The 21960-nt window shown below is 44.5% G+C and overlaps 1 long non-coding RNA gene across 1 annotated transcript; it reads right to left on the bottom strand.

Moving 5' to 3' along the window:
* Positions 1-725: 725 nt before the first annotated feature.
* Positions 726-21908, bottom strand: LOC108705679. The gene is made up of 3 exons (XR_005964736.1): positions 20553-21908; positions 2233-2412; positions 726-1594 (listed from the first exon to the last, which is right to left on the bottom strand). It is a non-coding gene; the product is annotated as an uncharacterized LOC108705679 (long non-coding RNA).
* Positions 21909-21960: the final 52 nt, after the last annotated feature.

Below are 21960 nucleotides of genomic sequence, written 5' to 3'. Positions count from 1 at the left end.
CAGTGGGTAGGTGGTGCTTGCTCAGTTGAGTGACTGACTTGCTGTTGCGGCTCTCCTGAAACAGGGGCATATTTTGGCTGGATACAATGATGTGGGTGGGCACTGTATCCCTTACACATGAAACTACTGAGCTGCACCTGTTACAATGAGATCCTGGGTGTTAGAACTTGCCATTCTTCCTGCTGAATTCACTGCCCATGTGACCAATCCATCTTCCTTGAAGCACCAGTCTCCCACCCAGATTGCTGCCCATGCAGATCCATTTCACTGTTGCTCTGCCCCAGTCTCCACGAGAATATATATCTCAATAATCACCCTGATCAGTGTGCAGAGTGTGACTGACAGTTTTGTTTACCCTGGAAGGGACCTGGGCACTGGTATATACAGAAGTAGCTGTTGAACATCATTAGTGTCCACCAGTCAGTTACTTGCCCAACCTGGGAGGGGCAGTGGCATCTTGAGGAGCTGAGGGAATGGACAACAGTCCAGGCCTCTGTTCTTACATCAAGCTAGTTCAGCTCTCTGTATTACCAACCTGTGAAAAGTGCTGCAGCTCCCCTATCATTTAGTTCCCCTATAGTGGCTAGTGGCACATATAAAAGGGAGAGGAATAAGTGCAGGAAAATTTACATCTTGTACTTTCAAGCAGAAACTACAGAACTACTCTCGTTCTTGAATCTGCATACAAGGTTTGCCCCAAGCTGGTAGCAACCTCACTTCTTGGGCTAATTGTGCCCCAGAGCTTCACGTTCTATTTCACAGGTAGTGACCTTTCCAAGCAGAAAGTTCGCACCAACCCATCAAGTTCCCAGGGATGACACCTCCTCTGCTTTATATGCCCCAGATGAATTGTGTGTGTGTGCCAGATAAAAGCCTTCTGGTACCTTCTGTTCAGATATAAGAGCAGGACAATGCAATTCTCTCAAAGTGGGGTACATCATAGAAAGGCATGTGGGCTGAATTCTAGGTCATTCATTAGGTTATCTGCATCTTAGGGAGGTATGGAAGATATGTCATATATAAGGCATCCCCCTACAAGAGGCAGACCATGTGCAGCACTACTGAAAGCCACACTGCGCTGGCTCTTACTGGATGCAACTGCCCATCACACTACCTGAGCTGCATCGGGAAAAACAAGCTCCCTTAGATACGTGACTAACATGGCTACATGTGCAGTTGACTGATGGAAGGAACCAGACAAACCCAAGACAAAAGTTAATCAGGCAATTGACAAACTTTACATTTCTACAGTTTATTACAGGGCATAATAAAAGCATAAGTATTCGCATACAGGGAGACCTAAAAACAGTCCCCTCCAGGCCATATAATATAGTATTTACATAAACCCCCCAATGAGCAGAGCTGTGCACGGATTCATGCCACTATTTAAAGGACACTTGTTTGTACAATAGACTGTATGGTCCAGGGCATGAATAGGTAACCACCACCCGAAATCTGGATTTGCCTTAGTACAGGGAGCACATCAGCACTTAAACCTGTCTGAGAAGTTAGGGGATGTGGGGACAGTAAGTGGGACGTCACTGGTTTTAACTTCCACAGCTTTGAACTTCCTGATAGGCTGTGCCTTGTGCACCTGAAACACAGGAGAGAAAAAAAAAGGATAATATTTGTGTGCAGTTCATACCATGTGCCCCCCTCAGCAGTCAGTGCAGTTCATTCTTTATGGTTGTGTTGGGTACCAATGAGCGCAAGGTTAGTGGTTCATGGACAAATCAGAATTCACATGAGGTGGTCTAAACAAGGCCATTGGATGGCAAACCATCCCCACACCTAAAGCTGGCCATAGACGCAAAGATCCGATCGTACGAATCGTGGATTCGTACGATTTTCGGACCGTGTGTGGAGAGTCCCGACATTTTTCGTCCGTCGGAGATCGGTCGTTTGGTCGATCGGACAGGTTAGAAAATTTCTGTCGCCTGCCGATAATATCTCTGCGTGTATTGCCGATCGTACGATTTTCAGAGGGAGACTGTCACTAGTGTTGTCAGACATAAGTATCGTACGATTGCTGTCAGGGGCAGAACATTGGGTGATCTGTTCTTATTTGATCGGAATGGTAAAGACTTTGATCTGAATGGTTAGTGGAGGGTCGGGAGATGGGAAAGTCCGATCGTACGTTGATTCGTACGATCGGATCTTTGCGTCTATGGCCAGCTTTACTCACAGTCTTGGCTTACCCTGCCTCTGCAGCATACACAGTTCTGCACTTACCAGCTCTTGCCTCAGCTGATTGATCTTCTTCCTCTTCCCGTTGCTTTCGGGTCTCTTCTTCCAAAAGGCTCTTTTAAACTTCCATCTCTGCCAAGCACTTCTCAAACTCCTGGCACTCCTTGGCCCTTTTTGCTGTAGCCAGCTCAAAGCCTTCTTGAATCATGGAACCAGAAAGGCTATCTACGTTTAGAAAAGAGAAAGATGCAGCTGGAATATGGGCAAGCAGTCAATGGCCATGATAGGAAACGCTCATAACAAGACAGATCAATGCCATGCTGCGGTCAACTCCAAAGTTACAGGTGTGATGGAATTTTTAGCCACATGGTTAAACACTGCTCCTCCAACGTATGAACTATACAGAAAGGAGCATGACCAGCTCCATCATACCAAACACTGAGCCTGCCCACCTTCAATGGGTACTGGCCCAGAATACATAGTATTGCAAGATGCAACCATGGAGGATGTTCAGATTCACCATTTAGCTTAGGAAAGCCACATTTTTCCTGATAGTCTGTTAAAGGAGAAACATTTATAAATAATAATATATAAATAAATAATATCCCCCTTCATCGCAAAGTGCTGTGATGTAAAAACAACCTTAAAAGAAAATCCCCTCTGAAAAACCATTATGTAAGAGCAGATGAGATACTCTAGGTTGAAATGAAGAATGGGAGTGTCTATTCTCCCACAGAAAAGTGTTCATTGACAGCCAGTACTTTTTCAGGCCTCTATTTTTACTCAGTTCTCTTATCTTTATCAGAGCTTTCTTTTATTTTTGTTGTTTTAATATCCCCTCACCTTTTCTTTATTTTGTTTCACTGTTCTCTCTTTGTTATCTACCTCTCACTCTGATCCAGTTCACTTTTCCCTTTCTGTGCCGTTGGATTTTTTTCTCATGCACCCCTGCCCTCCCTTATTGAAAACAAAGATAGAAGCGGCCTATAATGATCCTTGGTGGTCAGAGGGGCTACGGGCCAAATGACACCATGACATAAATAAACCTGCCATAAGAATTTTCAGTGCAGTTCCATTCATGTGTTTCTCAATGGTGTGTCTCCCGGTCTGCTAAAGCTGTGGTAATATAAAACATTTGAATTCCGGTCAGATTGCACCCATATTCTTATGCAAATCCTCATGACTCTGCATTTAGAAAAGCGTGGGATCCGACCTGAAGTCAAATGCTTTTATGTTATATCAAGCATGTAACACACCCACAATCTGACCAATGGCAACTTGACTTTGCCTCTATTGCTTAGTATCATCCTTTCCTAAAATATTGACTAGAGGTCCTTTTAGCCATGTGTCCTCTGCAGTGGTCTCTGTGCCACTGGGCAAACCCCTCATAGCTCCTGGAAATCACAGACCCAGGGAATGAATAGAGGGACCTAGTAACAACATTGCTCCTTTATTCTGAATTCTTTATTTCCTCATTTGCCTGCTTAATGATTATCCACTTGCACTCCATGGAAGGTTTATGTGCTGGGGGGATATTTATTGCTGTAAAAGGACAGTGTGGTTTATTCAGCAATAAACTGATTTCATTCCCATTGCAGAGTGATAGATTGAGCAGCTGTATAATTACTTCTGTCTATTGATTGCTTTACTTGCTCCTTGGTGTTGAGTGCTTCCTTCTGCTTCAAGCAGTTCTTACTGGCTGCTTATACCAAAACAAAGGGGTCTGAGGACACCAAGAACCCCATAGCACAGCAAAAAAAAAAAATAGATGTTCCTTATAATCTCACCAACCTGCCCCTAATCACCCATCCCATCTATTCTGATCTTCTCCAAGTCCTTCATGTCCCCTCCCTGCCTTAATCCCTTTCATTCCCTCTTCTCTTCTTCTCCCACTTATTTTCTCTCCCTGCCCCTAAGGGTGAAGACACACAGAACTACTAGTAGCAGCTACTTGTGGCTGTTAAATGCTAAATATACCCTGCCTGAGAATTGCCTCTGCTAAAAACACACATATAATTGTTCACAACATAAACACATTTTACGTTTGTGAACTCTTTGCACCTCATGCAGCAGTAGGATATCGATTACAAATTCTATAGTTTGCGATAGTGTGCAGTGTATGTACTTAAAGGGGAAGTAAAGTCTAAAATAGAATAAGGCTAGAAATGCTGAATTTTGTATACTAAACATAAACATGAACTTACTGCACCAGAAACCGAATAAAACAAATGATTTATGCTTTCAAAGTTGGCCACAGGGGATCACCATCTTGTAACTTTGTTAAACATCGTTGCAAGACCAAGACTGTGCACATGCTCAGTGTGGTCTGGGCTGTTTAGGGATCGTCATAAATTATCAAAACAGCACAAGTCAAATAATATCTGACAGAAGCCAATACAGCAAGACTGATTAATAATCAGAATTTACAGACTGCACTGGGTCCTGTGTTGTCATGAGTGAGTGGGATTATGCATATGAGTGAGTGGGATTATGCATATGAGTGAGTGGGATTATGCATATGAGTGAGTGGGATTATGCATATGAGTGAGTGGGATTATGCATATGATTATGCATACTTATGAGTATGAGACTATGAGTGGGGTTATGCATATTTGTGATCGGGATTGAGTGGGATTATGCATATGAGTGAGTAGGATTACATGTAGGAGTGAGTAGGATTACACATACTTGCTAATAAAGTTACATTACCAAAAAAAAAACTTCTGAACAAGATCATCAGGCGTGGCTGGATATGCAAAAATAAATGATGATGTAGCCGATAGAAAATGGCCGCCTGGTTGAAGCACAACTTGCATTCAGGAAAACACTACAGTGCGGGCTAACGGAGGGGATACAGATACTACCTGACCCAATACAATGATGCATTTTGTGTGGGGAATATGTGCCCAACCTAAAGACATGGTAAGGGTTTATAGGGTTTACATGTCCTTTAATACAAACTTTCTCCAACTCTGCAGAACCAGTAGGGATGTAGCGAACGTCGGAAAAAAAGTTCGCGAACATATTCGCGAACTTGCGCAAAAATGCGAGCGGTTCGCGAACGGTTCGCGAACCCCATAGACTTCAATGGGAAGGCGAACTTTAACATCTAGAAAAGACATTTCTGGCCAGAAAAATGATTTTAAAGTTGTTTAAAGGGTGCAACGACCTGGACAGTGGCATGCCAGAGGGGGATCAAGGGCAAAAATGTATCTGGAAAATCTGCCTGTGTGTGCTTGGAAGAGATAGTGTAGGGGGAGAGCTGTTAGTGATTTCAGGGACAGATGATAGTAAGTTTGCTGGCTAGTAATCTGCTTGATACTGCTCTGTATTGGAGGGACAGAAGTCTGCAGGGATTTGAGGGACATTTTAGCTTAGGTAGCTTTGCTGGCTAGTAATCTACTGTTCTCTTTAAACAACTGCCATACGTTGACCTTGTAGGCATTGTTTGCCCAGTTTTTTTGGACGCAGCCACTGAAGCACAGTTGCCATAAAAAATATGCCATATAAATGCTGAAAATAGTAATTTTTCGCCATACGTTGACCTTGTAGACATTGTTTGCCCAGTTTTTTTGGTTGCAGCCACTGAAGCACAGTTGCCAGAAAAAATATGCCATATAAATGCTGAAAATAGTCATTTTTTGCCATACGTTGACCTTGTAGGCATTGTTTGCCCAGTTTTTTTGGTCGCAGCCACTGAAGCACAGTTGCCAGAAAAAATATGCCATATAAATGCTGAAAATAGTAATTTTTGCCATATACGTTGAGTCAACGTATGGCAAAAAATGACTATTTTCAGCATTTATATGGCATATTTTTTCTGGCCTCTGTGCTTCAGTGGCTGCGGCCAAAAAAACTGGGCAAACAATGCCTACAAGGTCAACGTCGTTGACCTTGTAGGCATTGTTTGCCCAGTTTTTTTGGCCGCAGCCACTGAAGCACAGAGGCCAGAAAAAATATGCCATATAAATGCTGAAAATAGTCATTTTTTTGGTCGCAGCCACTGAAGCACAGTTGCCAGAAAAATTATGCCATATAAATGCTGAAAATATGCATTTTTTTGGTTGCAGCCACTGAAGCACAGAGGCCAGAAAAATTATGCCATATAAATGCTGAAAATATAAATTTTTTTGGTTGCAGCCACTGAAGCACAGAGGCCAGAAAATTATGCCATATAAATGCTGAAAATATGCATTTTTTTGGTCGCAGCCACTGAAGCACAGTTGCCAGAAAAATTATGCCATATAAATGCTGAAAATATGCATTTTTTTGGTTGCAGCCACTGAAGCACAGAGGCCAGAAAAATTATGCCATATAAATGCTGAAAATATAAATTTTTTGGTTGCAGCCACTGAAGCACAGAGGCCAGAAAAATTATGCCATATAAATGCAGAAAATATGCATTTTTTTGGTCGCAGCCACTGAAGCACAGTTGCCAGAAAAATTATGCCATATAAATGCTGAAAATATAAATTTTTTTGGTTGCAGCCACTGAAGCACAGAGGCCAGAAAAATTATGCCATATAAATGCTGAAAATATGCATTTTTTTGGACGCAGCCACTGAAGCACAGTTGCCAGAAAAAATATGCCATATAAATGCTGAAAATAGTCATTTTTTTGCCATACGTTGACCTTGTAGACATTGTTTGCCCAGTTTTTTTGGTTGCAGCCACTGAAGCACAGAGGCCAGAAAAAATTAAACCAGTAGGGTTTGCACCCTAGTTTGTAACGGTGGCGGAGGGAGGAGGAGGACGCTAAAGGACAGCTGTGTGTGGAGTCATGAGGCTTGAAGAGAAGGACAGCTGCATAGAAGTCAGAACAAGTCTTCCGGCGTGCAGTAACCCTCCGAGATCCACCCCTCATTCATTTTAATAAAGGTCAGGTAATCGACACTTTTGTGACCTAGGCGAGTTCTCTTCTCAGTTACAATCCCTCCTGCTGCACTGAAGGTCCTTTCTGAGAGCACACTTGAGGCTGGGCAAGACAAGAGGTTCATGGCAAATTGTGACAGCTCTGGCCACAGATCAAGCCTGCGCACCCAGTAGTCCAGGGGTTCATCGCTCCTCAGAGTGTCGATATCTGCAGTTAATGCCAGGTAGTCCGCTACCTGCCGGTCGAGGCGTTCTTTGAGGGTGGATCCAGAAGGGTTGTGGCGCTGCCTTGGACAGAAAAACATTTGCATGTCTGACGTTACAGACTGGCCAAAGGGCTTTGTCCTTGCAGGTGTGCTCGTGGCAGGATTACTGGCACCTCTGCCCCTGGAATGTTGATGAGTTCCTGAAGTGACATCACCCTTAAAGGGGACCTGTCACCCTAAAAAATAATTTCAAATTCTTTTCTATCATGTTAGTTGAGCAAAATAAACTTTACTTACACTGTATTTATTATTTACATTTTGTTTCCTTCTGTCTTGGAATTATACAATCACATCAAGCAGGCAGCAGCCATTTTGTGGACACAGTTATTAAGGGAAATTGTGTATCACCCCAAAATCTTGTGTATGCACGAGAATGGGGGACCTAATGTCCATGTGCAGTGCCCTAAACAATTATAGAGCCTGAGGAGGGAAGGGGGGATGTGAGGAGAGCAGTGAAATGTAGGAAGTGCTGAATGGAAAGTGAAAGTAATTGACTGCCCCTCCTCTATGCCACGGGCATAGAGGCGGGGCAGGTAATATTTGATTGACAGTTTAGATATTTAAACAACTTTATAACAGGTATGGATGTTTTAATGAAATTTTTTTTGGGGGTTTCATATTTAATTTGCAAAGGACTTTCATTATGCAGCTTTTTATGTGTAGGTGACAGGTCCACTTTAAAAGCATTGTACAACATGTTTTGCAGGCTGGTTTGTAAATGCCGCATCTTTTCGGACTTGTGGTATGTTGGTAACATTTCTGACACTTTATGCTTGTACCGAGGGTCTAGTAGCGTTGCGACCCAGTACAGGTCCTTCTCCTTAAGCCTCTTGATACGGGGGTCCTTCAACAGGCATGACAGCATGAAAGACCCCATTCTCACAAGGTTGGATGCAGAGCTATCCATCTCCGCTTCCTCATTATCAAGGACTGCATCATCCACGGTCTCCTCCCCCCAGCCACGTACAAGACCAGGGGTCCCCAAAAGGTCACCACTAGCCCCCTGGGAAGCCTGCTCCTGTTGGTCCTCCTCCTCCTCCTCCTCCTCCACAAAGCCACCTTCCTCCTCTGACTCCACTTCTGGCACCTCTCCCTGCGTTGCAGCAGGTGCCTGGGTTCGTTCTGGTGATTCCGACCAGAAATCGTGCGCTTCCAGCTCCTCGTCACGCTGGTCTACAGCCTCATCTGTCACTCGTCGCACGGCACGCTCCAGGAAGAAAGCGAAGGGTATTAGGTCGCTGATGGTGCCTTCGGTGCGACTGACCATATTTGTCACCTCTTCAAAAGGTCGCATGAGCCTGCAGGCATCGCGCATAAGCACCCAGTAACGGGGGAAAAAAATCCCCAGCTGTGCAGATCCAGTCCTACCACCCAGTTCAAAAAGGTACTCGTTGACGGCCCTTTGTTGTTGCAGCAGACGTTCCAACATCAGGAGCGTTGAATTCCAGCGAGTCCGGCTGTCAGAAATCAAACGCCTGACTGGCATGTTGTAGCGCTGCTGAATGTCAGCAAGGCGTGCCATGGCTGTGTAGGAACGTCTGAAATGGGCCGACACCTTTCTGGACTGGGTGAGAACGTCCTGGAATCCTGGGTACTTGGAGACAAAACGTTGGACTATTAAATTTAACACATGTGCCATGCAGGGCACATGTGTTAAATTGCCTAGTCTCAACGCTGCCAACAGATTGCTTCCATTGTCACACACCACTTTTCCGATCTGCAGTTGGTGTGGGGTCAGCCACCGATCGGCCTGTGACTGCAGAGATGACAGGAGTACAGATCCGGTATGGTTTTTGCTTTCCAGGCACGTCATCCCCAAGACAGCGTGACAACGGCGTACCTGGCACGTCGAATAGCCTAGGGGGAGCTGGGGGTGCACAGGTGTGGAGGAGGAGAAGGAGGACCCAGCAGCAGAGTAAGAAGAAGAAGAAGACGAGGTAGAGAGCGATGGAGGAGTAGAGGTGGTGGCAGAACCGCGTGCAATCCGTGGCGGTGACACCAACTCCACTGTTGTTGTTGAGCTACCCATTCCCTGCTTCCCAGCCATTACCAAGTTCACCCAGTGGGCAGTGTAGGTGACATACCTGCCCTGACCATGCTTGGAGGACCATGCGTCAGTAGTCATATGGACCTTTGGCCCAACACTAAGTGACAGAGATGCGGTAACTTGGCTCTGCACATGTTGGTACAGGTGTGGTATTCCCTTTTTAGAAAAAAAATTGCGGCTGGGTACCTTCCACTGCGGTGTCCCAATTGCTACAAATTTGCGGAAGGCCTCAGAGTCCACCAGCTGGTATGGTAAAAGCTGGCGGGCTAAGAGTGCAGACAAGCCAGCTGTCAGACGCCGGGCAAGGGGGTGACAGTCAGACATTGGCTTCTTACGCTCAAACATGGCCTTCACAGAAACTTGGCTGGTGGCAGATGACTGGGAATGGGAACAGGTGGTCAAGGTGGAAGGCGGAGTGGAGGGTGGTTCAGACGGGTCAAGGAGAGCAGAGGTAGAGCAGTAAGATGCTGGACCAGAAGGAGTGTGGCTTTTAGTTTGCCTGTTGCCTTTGAGGTGTTGCTCCCAAAGTGCTTTGTGCTTGCCGCTCATGTGCCTTCGCATAGAAGTTGTACCTATGTGGCTGTTGGGCTTACCAAGGCTCAGTTTCTGACTGCACTCATTGCAAATTACAATGCTTTTGTCAGAGGCACACACATTAAAAAAATCCCACACTGCTGACTTTTTGGAAGTGTGCGATCTGGCGGTAACAGTAGAAGTTGGCGGCATTGGCGGCAATGGCGGGTGCGTTGGCCGGCTGAACACAGGTGCCGATACATGTTGTTGCCCTACTGATCCCTGCGGGCTGTCCTCCCTGCTTCTTCTAAGTCTTATTCTCCTACTGCCTCTCTGACTCTCCGTCTCTCCATCTGAACTACCCTCCTCTTGCTCTCTTCTACTAGGCACCCACAAAACATCAATCTCCTCATCATCATTCTCCTCAGATGCATCAATTTCTTCTGACACATCACAGAAGGAAGCAGCAGCGGGGACCTCCTCCTCATCACTCATTATGTCCATCTCTATCGTGTTCTCTGCCAGAATTAAATCTGGTGTAAGGTCCTCATCTCCTTCATCTTCTTCTGGCAATAATGGTTGCGCATTACTCAGTTCAAGAAACTCATGGGAAAATAACTCCTCTGACCCCAGTGAAGAAGGGGCACCGGTGGTGGAGGAAGTGTTACGTGGGGTGGCCATAGCAGTGGAGGATGAGGAGGATGTTGTGGTAAAGTTAGAAACGGTAGAGGATGGGGTGTGCTGTGTAAGCCAGTCAACTACCTCTTCAGCATTTTGGGAGTTCAGGGTCATTGGCTTTTTAAAACTGGGCAATTTGCTAGGGCCACAGGATTGCATAGCAGCACGGCCCCTAGCACGGCCTCTGCGTGGCGGCCTGCCTTTGCCTGGCATTATTTTTAAAAAAACAACAACAACAACAAAAACTCAGTTGGTTTTTCTGGAAACGATAATACACACAGCTAGATGGCGGGTTGAAGAAAACAGTGTGCAAATAATGCCTACAAGGTCAACGTATACACTACTACAGCGGTGGATACGGATTACGTAAAATATATGAATGCTGCTTGAAAAAAAGTAACTCAAGTGGTTTTTCTAGAGACGATAATATTATCAATATTTAGACAAAATGTGAACAAGCTCACACAGCTAGATGGCGGGTTGAAGAAAACAGTGTGCAAATAATGCCTACAAGGTCAACGTATACACTACTACAGCGGTGGATACGGATTACGTAAAATATATGAATGCTGCTTGAAAAAAAGTAACTCAAGTGGTTTTTCTAGAGACGATAATATTATCAATATTTAGACAAAATGTGAACAAGCTCACACAGCTAGATGGCGGGTTGAAGAAAACAGTGTGCAAATAATGCCTACAAGGTCAACGTATACACTACTACAGCGGTGGATACGGATTACGTAAAATATATGAATGCTGCTTGAAAAAAAGTAACTCAAGTGGTTTTTCTAGAGACGATAATATTATCAATATTTAGACAAAATGTGAACAAGCTCACACAGCTAGATGGCGGGTTGAAGAAAACAGTGTGCAAATAATGCCTACAAGGTCAACGTATACACTACTACAGCGGTGGATACGGATTACGTAAAATATATGAATGCTGCTTGAAAAAAAGTAACTCAAGTGGTTTTTCTAGAGACGATAATATTATCAATATTTAGACAAAATGTGAACAAGCTCACACAGCTAGATGGCGGGTTGAAGAAAACAGTGTGCAAATAATGCCTACAAGGTCAACGTATACACTACTACAGCGGTGGATACGGATTACGTAAAATATATGAATGCTGCTTGAAAAAAAGTAACTCAAGTGGTTTTTCTAGAGACGATAATATTATCAATATTTAGACAAAATGTGAACAAGCTCACACAGCTAGATGGCGGGTTGAAGAAAACAGTGTGCAAATAATGCCTACAAGGTCAACGTATACACTACTACAGCGGTGGATACGGATTACGTAAAATATATGAATGCTGCTTGAAAAAAGTCACTCCGGTGTTTTTTCTGGAGACGGTAATATTATGGATATTTAGACAGAATGTGAACAAGGTCACACAGCTAGATGGCGGGTTGAAGAAAACAGTGTGCAAATAATGCCTACAAGGTCAACGTATACACTACTACAGCGGTGGATACGGATTACGTAAAATATATGAATGCTGCTTGAAAAAGTCACTCCGGTGTTTTTTCTGGAGACGGTAATATTATGGATATTTAGACAGAATGTGAACAAGGTCACACAGCTAGATGGCGGGTTGAAGAAAACAGTGTGCAAATAATGCCTACAAGGTCAACGTATACACTACTACAGCGGTGGATACGGATTACGTAAAATATATTATGGCTGCTTGAAAAAAGTCACTCCGGTGTTTTTTCTGGAGACGGTAATATTATGGATATTTAGACAGAATGTGAACAAGGTCACACAGCTAGATGGCGGGTTGAAGAAAACAGTGTGCAAATAATGCCTACAGGGCAAATAATGCCTAAAAGGTCAACTTATACACTACTACAGCGGTAGTAAAATAAAAAAAAGTAAAATAAAAAAAAAATGAATATTAAAAAAAAAAATTAAAGTTGGTGCTGCTGAACTACTAGGAGCAGCAGATTAGCACACCAGTCCCACTCCCCAACACTGCTAGACTAATAGCACTGGGCTCTTATAGTAGTAGTAGTAGTAGTAAAACAACAAAAAAATAAATAAAAGCAGTCCTTACAAGGACTACTGTTATTGCAGCAGTCAGCAGATGAGATCAGAAGCAGGACAGCTGCCCACTGCAGCTACATACAGAGCACTGCAGTAGAAGGTAGATTACTAGCCAGCAAAGCTACCTAAGCTTAAATGTCCCTCAAACCCCTGCAGACTTCTGTCCCTCCAATAACAGAGCAGTATCAAAACGATTACTAGCCAGCAAACTTTCAACTGTCCCTGAAATCACTAACAGGCAGCAGCTCTCTCCCTACACTATCTCTTCAGCACACACAGGCAGAGTGAAAAAACGCTGCAGGGCTTCGGTTTTATAGGGAAGGGGAGTGGTCCAGGGGAGAGCTTCCTGATTGGCTGCCATGTACCTGCTGGTCTGGGGTGAGAGGGCAAAAAAAAGCGCCAACAATGGCGAACCCAAAATGGCGAACGTCGCGCGACGTTCGCGAACTTCCGGCGAGCGCGAACACCCGATGTTCGCGCGAACAAGTTCGCCGGCGAACAGTTCGCGACATCTCTAAGAACCAGTGGCTGCAGCAAAGTATCCTCCAAATTGAATCCCAGTTTATCTGTTTAAATCTGGCTCCATGATCTTTGTCCCTGCAGCTGGAGTTGGAAACAGTAAAGGGGATGTAAAGGCAAAAATAAAATCCAATACAAATCTCTACACAGTCGCCGACAAAGCTGCTTGAGTTCTGCATGGCTGGGAAGTAAGACAGGGGCTCCCCCTGCTGTTCATAAGTATGATTGTTTTTCTGCAAAGCAGTTAGGGACCGTCTGACAATTCCTACCCACAGCAGTAAATGAAGGGGGAATTTCACTGCATACAGTTAGGTTTCTTATAAAAACTGTACACTTTTTTTAATTAAAGTGTACTGGAAATAGATTTCTTTTGCATTAATGAAAGTAAAAATGGGATTTTATTTTTTGCCTTTCCTTGTCATTTAAACTTGTAAATGAAAAAATAGTTAATTTTGATGCAAACATTTATGCCACCTTCAAGCAGGCGTTAAAAGTTTCCAATGCACAAAGATTTGTAATGCAATAAAGCCTAATGAAGACTATTACATTGCAACATACACATTGTTATTTACAAATTCGTTTTCTTTGGGAATAGGGATGTAGCGAACGTCGGAAAAAAAGTTCGCGAACATATTCGCGAACTTGCGCAAAAACGCGAGCGGTTCGCGAACGGTTCGCGAACCCCATAGACTTCAATGGGAAGGCGAACTTTAACATCTAGAAAAGACATTTCTGGCCAGAAAAATGATTTTAAAGTTGTTTAAAGGGTGCAACGACCTGGACAGTGGCATGCCAGAGGGGGATCAAGGGCAAAAATGTATCTGAAAAATCTGCCTGTGTGTGCTTGGAAGAGATAGTGTAGGGGGAGAGCTGTTAGTGATTTCAGGGACAGATGATAGTAAGTTTGCTGGCTAGTAATCTGCTTGATACTGCTCTGTATTGGAGGGACAGAAGTCTGCAGGGATTTGAGGGACATTTTAGCTTAGGTAGCTTTGCTGGCTAGTAATCTACTGTTCTCTTTAAACAACTGCCATACGTTGACCTTGTAGGCATTGTTTGCCCAGTTTTTTTGGACGCAGCCACTGAAGCACAGTTGCCAGAAAAAATATGCCATATAAATGCTGAAAATAGTCATTTTTCGCCATACGTTGACCTTGTAGACATTGTTTGCCCAGTTTTTTTGGACGCAGCCACTGAAGCACAGTTGCCAGAAAAAATATGCCATATAAATGCTGAAAATAGTCATTTTTTGCCATACGTTGACCTTGTAGGCATTGTTTGCCCAGTTTTTTTGGTCGCAGCCACTGAAGCACAGTTGCCAGAAAAAATATGCCATATAAATGCTGAAAATAGTAATTTTTTGCCATATACGTTGAGTCAACGTATGGCAAAAAATGACTATTTTCAGCATTTATATGGCATATTTTTTCTGGCCTCTGTGCTTCAGTGGCTGCGGCCAAAAAAAACTGGGCAAACAATGCCTACAAGGTCAACGTATACACTACTACAGCGGTGGATACGGATTACGTAAAATATATTATGGCTGCTTGAAAAAAGTCACTCCGGTGTTTTTCCTGGAGACGGTAATATTATGGATATTTAGACAGAATGTGAACAAGGTCACACAGCTAGATGGCGGGTTGAAGAAAACAGTGTGCAAATAATGCCTACAAGGTCAACGTATACACTAGTACAGCGGTGGATACGGATTACGTAAAATATATGAATGCTGCTTGAAAAAAGTCACTCCGGTGTTTTTTCTGGAGACGGTAATATTATGGATATTTAGACAGAATGTGAACAAGGTCACACAGCTAGATGGCGGGTTGAAGAAAACAGTGTGCAAATAATGCCTACAGGGCAAATAATGCCTAAAAGGTCAACTTATACACTACTACAGCGGTAGTAAAATAAAAAAAAGTAAAATAAAAAAAAATGAATATTAAAAAAAAAAATTAAAGTTGGTGCTGCTGAACTACTAGGAGCAGCAGATTAGCACACCAGTCCCACTCCCCAACACTGCTAGACTAATAGCACTGGGCTCTTATAGTAGTAGTAGTAGTAGTAGTAAAACAACAAAAAAATAAATAAAAGCAGTCCTTACAAGGACTACTGTTATTGCAGCAGTCAGCAGATGAGATCAGAAGCAGGACAGCTGCCCACTGCAGCTACATACAGAGCACTGCAGTAGAAGGTAGATTACTAGCCAGCAAAGCTACCTAAGCTTAAATGTCCCTCAAACCCCTGCAGACTTCTGTCCCTCCAATAACAGAGCAGTATCAAAACGATTACTAGCCAGCAAACTTTCAACTGTCCCTGAAATCACTAACAGGCAGCAGCTCTCTCCCTACACTATCTCTTCAGCACACACAGGCAGAGTGAAAAAACGCTGCAGGGCTTCGGTTTTTATAGGGAAGGGGAGTGGTCCAGGGGAGAGCTTCCTGATTGGCTGCCATGTACCTGCTGGTCTGGGGTGAGAGGGCAAAAAAAAGCGCCAACAATGGCGAACCCAAAATGGCGAACGTCGCGCGACGTTCGCGAACTTCCGGCGAGCGCGAACACCCGATGTTCGCGCGAACAAGTTCGCCGGCGAACAGTTCGCGACATCTCTATTTGGGAATTTTATTACATTTCTCCTTTAGTATCTTAGCAAAGCTGACTATCACTATTGTCTATTTTGTAGCTGTAACAAGAAGCTGCTACCAGTAGCTCTGTGTCTTCACTCAGGGCACACAGGCAGATTCGGGGAGATTAGTTGCCCGGTGACAAATCTCCTCTTCGGGGGGACTAATCTCCCCGAAGTGCCTCCCCGCCAGCTAAAATGTAACGATTCGTTTTCCGAAGTTGCTTCAAGAGGAAACTTCGGACGACTTCAGAAAATGAATTGTGCCATCCCTCCGGGGATTTACATTTTAGCTGGTGGGAAGCCAGGGGAAGCAGTTTGTGGAGATTAGTTCCCCGAAGAAGAGGAGATTTGTCGCCTGGCGACTAATCAACCCGAATCTGCCTGTGTGTCCTGACCCTAAGGATGATGACAGATTAGGAGATTAGATTCCCTCATCTAGCCAGGGCAACTAATCTCCTCTGAGTGCTTCCCCAGCGGCTAACATGTAAATCGCTGCTGGGGAAACATATGCATCATGGGGCAACTAATAGTTTCGCCATCCCCTCTAATCTTCTCCTCCCCTTCATGTCCCCTGCCTGCCCATAATCTCCCCATCCCCCTTTAGTCTTCTCCTCTCCTCCCCATCCATGACCCTACTCTCTTCCTTCCCCTCTAGTCTTATCTTCTCCTACCCTTCATGTCCCCTCCCTACCCCAAGTAACTCCTTTCTTTCTATTCTTATCTTCTCCTCCTCTTCATGTTTCCTCCCTGTCCATAATATCCCCATCCTCTCTAGTCTTCTCTTCTTCTCCCATTCATGTCCTCTCCCTGCCCCTAATCCCCATTCTGTCTAGTCTTCTCCTGGCCCTTCATGTTCCCTCACTGCCTATAATTTCCCCAACCCTTCTAGTCTTCTCTTCTCCTCCCCTTCGTGTCCACTCCCTGACAATAATCTCCCCATCCCCTCTAGTCTTCTCCTGGCCCTTCATGTTTACTCCCTTCCCATAATTTACTCATCCCCTATAGTCTTCTCCACCCCTTCATGTGCCCTTCTTGCCCATAATCTCCCCATCCCCTCTAGTCTTCTCTTCTACTCCCCTTCATGTCCCCTCCTACACATAACTTCCTCATCCCCTCTAGTCTTCTCTTTTCCTGGCCCTTCATATTTCCTCATAACCCATAAACTCCCCCATCCCCTCTAGTCTTCTCTTCTCCTTCCTGTCATGTCCCCTCCTTGCCCATAACCTCCCCATCCCCTCTAGTCTTCTCCTCCCATTCATGTTCTCTCCCTGCCCCTAATCTCAATCCCATCTAGTCTTCTCCTCACCCTTCATGTTCCCTCCCTACCTATAATTTCCCCATCCCCTCTAGTCTTCTCTTCTCCTCCTCCTCTTCATTTTGCCTCCCGGCCCACAATCAACATATTCACCCCTGCGCCCTGATTATAGTTACTTGTTCTTGCCACTTGTTTTAGCCAATAGCCGTTTTAGGTTTTTTAATTGCAGCAGTCAAATTTGAGCTACAGCTGATGGCTGAGGAAGGAGAAATTAGGACCCAGGACAGATGGCTGAGGAGGGAGGAGTGAGGACCCAGGTCGAATGGCTGAGGAGGGAGGAATGAGGACCCAGGACGCATGGCTGAGGAGGGAGGAGCGAGGACCCAGGTCGGATGGCTGGTGAGGGAGGAGCAGGACCTGACAGCTGAGAAGGGAGGAGCGAGGTGTGACATCTGCTTTGCGGAGGGGTGAGTGGAAAAGCAGGCAACGTTGCATTCCTCTAGCATAGGAGATTGCATACAGGGCATGGATTTCCTCTGACGATACGAAACTCATTTTTGGACATCCTTTGGCGAAATACCGGTCCTCCTGAGCTGATATGGAACGCATATTAGGACATCGTCATACGGAACAATTTTAGGACATCCTCCGGAAAATTCCTGTCCTCCCTGCGATGTCCTATGGCTTAGGAATGCTGCATCAGGTGCTTTTACCGTCACTCATCCTCCAAATCTGCAGTCATACCTCCGTCATCTACCCTCCCTTCTCAGCCGTCAGTCATATGAACTCCGCCCTTTGTCCTCCGCCTTCCGCCCTCTTCCCTCAGCCTTCCGCTTTACCTCTTCATCCCTCCGCACTTTGCCAGTATTATTATAGTATTATTATAGAGATGTTTTAAACACATTTCCGCTTTCTCAGACTGAAAGCTTAGAGAGAAGACTGTGCTGTCATACTGTTATCATTTGTTTAACATGAAAATCAAATAAAATATTTTCAAACAGAGAGAAGGTAGAGGGCTGAGCAGGGAGGGCAGAAGGCTGAGGGCGGATGGGAGAGGGCGGAGGACTGAGGGAGGAAGATGGAGGGACAAAGGGCGGAGTTCATATGGCTGACGGCTGAGAAGGGAGGGTAGAGGACGGAGGTATGACTGCAGATTTGGAGGTTGAGTGATGGTAAAAGCACCCGATGCAGCATTCCTAAGCCATAGGACATCGCATTGAGGACAGGAATTTTCCGGAGGATGTCCTAAAATTGTTCCGTATGACGATGTCCTAATATGCGTTCCGTATCAGCTCATCTGTTTCCAGCATAGGGCTCTAGTTGTAACAATGTAACGGTATTTCCCTGACTGAGCCTGCCAAGGAGCGGGCTGGGCCAGCACAGAGAAAGCAATGTATAGCTTGACAGGGTAAAAAAAATCCCTGCATTTTCTCTTAGCAAAGGATTTAGCCTTGGTCAAAATGTTTTACAATTTTATGGTACTGGTGATTATTTCTACATTAATTGCTGTGTTTTCTGCGAGTTTTTAAAAGCCACTGTGATATTACAAATGTGCAGATTTTAAGGCCTTTAGGGCCACAGTCCTTATTCAGAGTGGAGCTATATTGTACTTCTATTTACTACACTTTATATGCCACTTTTGAAAGTTTTTCAAGTTTAATAATGTTGTCTACTGGCTATGTGGCCCTGTACGAAGGAAGATGGTAAAGGCATTATAGTTTAAAAAATGCAGTAGACACAGTCACCATTCCTTTCTATTTTAGATCATTCCAAGCTCTTTCAGTTTTTGGTTAACTTTACATTGTGCCCCTTTACTTTATGGTGAACTTTGTCGGCCATTGTGAGAAATAGCACAAATATTCCTGCAATAAGTAATATATACCTTGCACTACATGTTAAATGGAAGCTGAGTTAGTTTTATTGCAAGTGTCTGAGGACTATGGGACAAGAAGCATTTTTAATACTCAGAGTGTTGTCAAGAAACCCTGCAGCAGTGAACACACCATTAATTGCTTGGAAATAACTTCCCAGTGGAAAACTCTGCCTCTGGCAGAAACTAGTGGTGATAGGTTGGTTAAGTATTTTTTTTGCTTGCCATATGATTAAGTGAGCAAGTGTGTAGCACAGCAGATAAGGAGTACTTCACTGTACACCATATACTTTACAGTGCAAAGTCTTTATGTATAGGGTTTATTCCCAGGCAGATGAATGCGTGTGAACTGCATCGCAGTTTTTGCAAGGGCTGCTTTTAACTCCCAGTCCGTCACTGTACCAGATCGTATGAAATATCAAAGACCCACCTGGAATATTTAGTGGGCATGGCTGTCCCAACTGTACTTAATTAGAATGTCAGGCGGTGCCAATAATATGGAACCCATAGGGAAAGGGAAATTACGGCACATGTCAGTCATACTTGAGAGGCGACTGCTGGGCAAAGGAGAGAGAGACCAAGAGACAGGGCCGGATTTACATAGTGGGCGCCCCTAGGCCCACTGCCGTTTGTCCCCCTGTCCTCTCCCCTTTTTTTGTGCAAATTTTCATCATCCGGACCAATGTGGGTGTGGTTGGGCAGCATGCCACCCCCCTAAATTCCTGCCGCCCTAGGCCCGGGCCTAGGTAGCCTTTCCACAAATCCGGGCCTGCCAAGAGAGCGAGTGTTATCCAGGAGGAGCAAGGGGTGGTGGAAGGAGTGAATTTAATTAGGGACAGAAGGATGGGTGTGCAGAGGTATGACTGTAACTAGAAAATATGTCTGCGTAAGAACAGATGCCCTACAAGCCCCCTGGGATTACAAGTCCTCATCAAATATAGCATCTGAATATTTATCAGTGCAACATAAGGCCTTGTCCTATCCCTCTAAACGTGAACTCCACCCATATTCCATTTTTTTTTTGCATAATTAAATAAAATGTGACTTTCTAACATACATTAATCATTTTCAATAGTTTGAAAGTTATTGTATGGCATCTTATATTCTCTACAATGCTGCTAGTTCTGACTCCTGTAAAAAAAAGTGTCATGGATAATACTTTATTTCAAGAGTGATAACCAGAGAACATAAAGAAATAGTCAGACACTGCTTTCAACAGCATTGACATTGACACATAACGAAATCCATTGCATTTATTGCATTGATGTTTGCTGCATGTCTAGTAACCCATAATAACCAGTCAGCTGTTTGCTCAAACTCTAGTAAATCATAGTGGTCAACCAGCTGTTTGCTTCTAGTCTAGTAACTCATAGTAACCAACCAGCTGTTTGCTTCTAGTCTAGTAACTCATAGGAACCAACCAGCTGTTTCCTTATAGTCTAGTAACTCATAGTAACCAACCAGCTGTTTGCTTCTAGTCTAGTAACTCATAGTAACCAACCAGCTGTTTGCTTCTAGTCTAGCAACTGTTTGCCGCAGGTCTGATAACTCATAGTAGCCACTCACTTGTTTGCTGCATGTCTAGTAACCCATAGTAACCAATAAGCTGTTTGCTCCAGGTCTAGCATTTCATAGTAATTAATCAGATGTCTTAGGAGAGGCACTTACCTGTTGCACAGGGTGAAGCTGTCTTTGCCCAGAGGGGGAGCTCGGTAATTCCACATACTTAGTGAATCTGATGCCATCATTCTGCCATGTTCCAGGCTGGAGCAGTGCATCTCAAAGCTCTCCTTGGAGATGGCACTGACTCGGCACAAACAGCAGTAGAAACCCATATTTATTGTACCTTGCCCGAATAGCTCCTCCCGGGTAAGTCCAGCATCCCACTCTGCCCTCCAAACAGCCAGTTCCACCTCACTGTGTGCTTTAGGGCACTGCTGTCCTGCAAATGAGCCCACGGGAGGACTGGCTGCAGAGGCATATGTGCTGGGAGCTTGGCATGTGGTGGATAGGATTGCACTGCTTCTTAGTCTCATAAATCAGAATGTGCATCAGGAGGGGCATAGGCCGGGGGTGAGATTGGCCCAATGATCTCAGGGTGACCATGGGGGTACTCTGATAAAAGCACTGCTCACACACTTACTGGAACTGCACTCCATATTCATTAAAGATGTCCTGCCAGCTGCTGGGGACATGGAGGACAGTGTCAGAGTATTGGGTGGGCTGCAGAAGTGCCCGCAGTTGGCTCCTTTCCAAATATGTTTCCGTTCAAAGGACCAGATCAACGTCTCTTGCTCATTCCAGGAGAAGGTGCAATTCTGATGGTGCCGAATGCACCCAGTTCTCGACGGGTAATGCCAACACACCTCATATCGGGCTGGCATAGGTAATACGGGGAATCGTCTGATCTCATACCACTCCTCCCTGGCACTCTTAGATTTAGCCAAGAGAAGTTGAGCACCACAAGTATGCTGGCACGGAACCAGGGTGTATGTAACAAGATATTTCTTCCAGCAGCAGGTACCACATGCCAGTTGCAGTTCTACCACCTCCTGCAGCCTTGCCAAGCTGTTCTCCTCTGGGTGTGACAATTGCACCATAACTGCCCAAGAAACAAAATAACACTCTGAGATCTGGATTTATTACCTAAGGTGTCATTACATAAGTATTTAACAGCAAAAAACCCTTGAGCACAATCCCTTTCTCCCTTTCTTGGTGACCAATGTCCAGTAAATGGTACAAAACAAATATGTTGCTTCCTGGGTAGTAAGTACAAAGCACATGCCAAGCAAATACACACTGATGGTGGAATAGGGTGTGGGGGAGAATTATGCTCCAGTTGCTATTTCAAACCCTAATTTTAAGTTCAGTATTTGTATGGCACCCTTCCCCATAGCTCATAATAAAGCTGTTGTATTACGGGCAGCAAAAAAGTGTTCTGCCCAAATTCTACCCTATTTGACCTTTAAAGGAATTGTTCAGTGTAAAAATAAAAACTGGGTAAATAGATAGGCTGTGCAAAATAAAAAATGTTTCTAATATAGTTAGCCAAAAATGTAATGTATAAAGGCTGGAG

Source organism: Xenopus laevis, chromosome 9_10S, assembly GCF_017654675.1.
Source record: "Xenopus laevis strain J_2021 chromosome 9_10S, Xenopus_laevis_v10.1, whole genome shotgun sequence".
Taxonomy (NCBI): domain Eukaryota; kingdom Metazoa; phylum Chordata; class Amphibia; order Anura; family Pipidae; genus Xenopus; species Xenopus laevis.
The sequence above is the reverse complement of the archived record's forward strand: the minus strand, read 5'-3'. Positions and strand labels throughout refer to the sequence as shown.